This window comes from Aplysia californica, unplaced genomic scaffold, assembly GCF_000002075.1.
Source record: "Aplysia californica isolate F4 #8 unplaced genomic scaffold, AplCal3.0 scaffold00005, whole genome shotgun sequence".
NCBI lineage: Eukaryota > Metazoa > Mollusca > Gastropoda > Aplysiida > Aplysiidae > Aplysia > Aplysia californica.
In genome coordinates, this window is record NW_004797275.1 from 181,134 (window position 1) to 183,607 (window position 2,474).

At 36.8% G+C, this 2,474-nt stretch overlaps 1 protein-coding gene across 1 annotated transcript in view; it reads left to right on the top strand.

Moving 5' to 3' along the window:
- The window catches only part of LOC101857688, a gene marked incomplete at its 3' end in the record, with an annotated part of 37,576 nt that overhangs the window by 28,133 nt on the left and 6,969 nt on the right, over positions 1-2,474 (top strand).

The following is a 2,474-nucleotide window of genomic DNA, read 5'->3' on the forward strand; positions in this document are numbered from 1 at the left end:
ATTATTATTATTATTATTATTATTATTATTATTATTATTATTATTCATTTTCATTATTTTCATTATCATAATCATTATAGTATTATATTATTATTAGTGCTATTAATATTGTTATTTATTTATTTTATTATTACTAGATTTATTTATTATCATTATCATGCACCGTTACACTGATCCCTGACGTAGGTACAGGCAGGCCTTGTATTTCTGTAACCCCGATCTCGAAATAGAGCTCCTGTTAGAAGGGCATAATTCAGGTCGTGCCATCGTAACATTTGACATGGAAGATACCAATGAGAACAGAAAAACAAAGAAGATAGAAACAGTGCCGAAAAACTGTGACGTCCTCTACAACGTAGACACGGGTTGAAAAGTTGTACATTCAACGGAGACAGGGGGCCGTAAAGTTGTACATTGTGGTCTGATTTATGTAGCCCGTATCTCCAATTAGTGTCGCTACCCTTGATAACAACAATATTTCCCCATATGGCCTTATTTTGGCAGACAGCTAGTAGAATTAAAAAGAAAGTAAGGCCACTAACGAAAACTGTGGCGTGCTCCATAACAGAGGTGCGGGATCTAAAAATTTAAAATTAAGTTCGGTTTTCTGATAGACTTTTTGGCTCTGTGGAATTTTTTTATCAAGGGCACAAACTAACATCACCAACTCTCGGTGTTTTTGTGTTTGTTGTTTGTTGTTGGTTGTTTTTGTTTGGTTTTGTTGTGTTTGTTTTTTTTGGGGGGGTGGTAAGCGTTTTACGGCGCTCGCAACTGTATACGGTTTATATGAGCGTGCGGGACACGTTAAATATTTTCAGCTGGTAGGAAATTGTGAATTTTTGTACGGGTGGCGGCCAGACCCTACCCTTATCGACAGAACATTGTTAGAGAGCAGGAAAAGGTGGAAAAGGACACATTTTTAAGACGAAGATTTTCCGTCGTTGTCCGGATTCGAACACGGACCTATTGAATGAAGGCCAACACCTCAGGGGCTGTTCAAATATAATCTTACACCTGGAAAAGGGGGGGGGGGGTCTTGAACTAATGCAATCTTACACTTTTGTGAGATGAAAAAATAAGAAATACAAAGGGTGGTCTTGGTCAAGGGAGCCTGCATGGTGTGCAGAGGCCACAAGTAATATGGAAAATATTTTCCAAGTATTGCAGCATTGAAGAGGCACGGGGCTTTACACTGTAAGAAATAGGGGTGGACGAAGAAGAGGAGGAAGAGGAGACAGAGCAGGAAGTTGGAACAGGACCCATATTTGGAAGACAGCTCAGCAGATGCCCCTGTTCTAAAAAAAATGTTGACATGATGATGAACACTGCCTTTGTTGATGATAACTACTTTTTGTTTAAAGCATAATGATCAGTAATAACAGATACAGTGGAATCCTGATAGAGTCAACTCTTGTTTACAGTCAACACCTCCCTGTGGTCCCGTTTCTTACCTTCTTTGTTTAAGAAATTGTGTTTCTGATACATGCACAGTCAACCGCTTGAGTGTTAACCTTGCGTAAAGTCAATAATTTGGGGCTAAATCCCAAGATGAATTGATTTAAGAAGAGATATTTAGGTCCTGAGCTAGTGGGGTACACACCTCCAATTACATTGTTCACTCATTACCTCTAGTTTTGGTGACAACTTCAGAATTATACTCACTGAAATTGAGCTCGACTAATATCTTGTTATCAGGTACTTTATAATTTTGCAGCTGTCATCTTCAATTTTCAATGACGAGTAGTACAATGGATAAAGTCAACCTTGCTCAAAGTCAACACTTTTTTCGCTCCTCAATTCCACTGTAATTTGTTTTATTTGTAATTAAGGCGCTTTTGAAATTGACTTGAGCCTCAATTGTTTCCTTATTAGATCTAGTAAGAAAGAGTGTATGCAATGTTTTGCTTGAATGATCTGCTCTGTTATTTTTTTTTAGTAGAAATGTAGAACTGCATACATGTATTATTATGTGCGTACGTAGGGTATCTGTGTATGTGTTCCTCGCAATTTACCGATCTTAAGATTGTGCTGCACGTTTTATTCCTATCATTGCGTGGCAATCTTAAGATTGTTTGGCAATTTTAAGATTGCTCTGCGCATTTTAACGATTATATAATTTTGTATCATTCTTGTGAGCTCTTCGGTGTCATATCTAATTTTAATCATAATGTTCATGTTTTTGCACTTTTGAAAAAAATATACATGAATGTTCCTTGATGTGAGTAAAAGAATAAAGATGGAAGTGAATTATACGATCGTTAAAATGTGCAGCGCAATCTTAAGATTGCCGCTCAATTATACGACCATTACAACATGCAATCTTTTGCCGATCTGTAAATTGCACGGAACATATTATGCAGGTTCTTTATGAATATTATGTAAAGCGCATGGAACAATGATTGTAGTACGGATCTGTGTGATAAAAACGTCATAATATTATTAGTATTATAAGCGAACATTGTAATATTACGGGG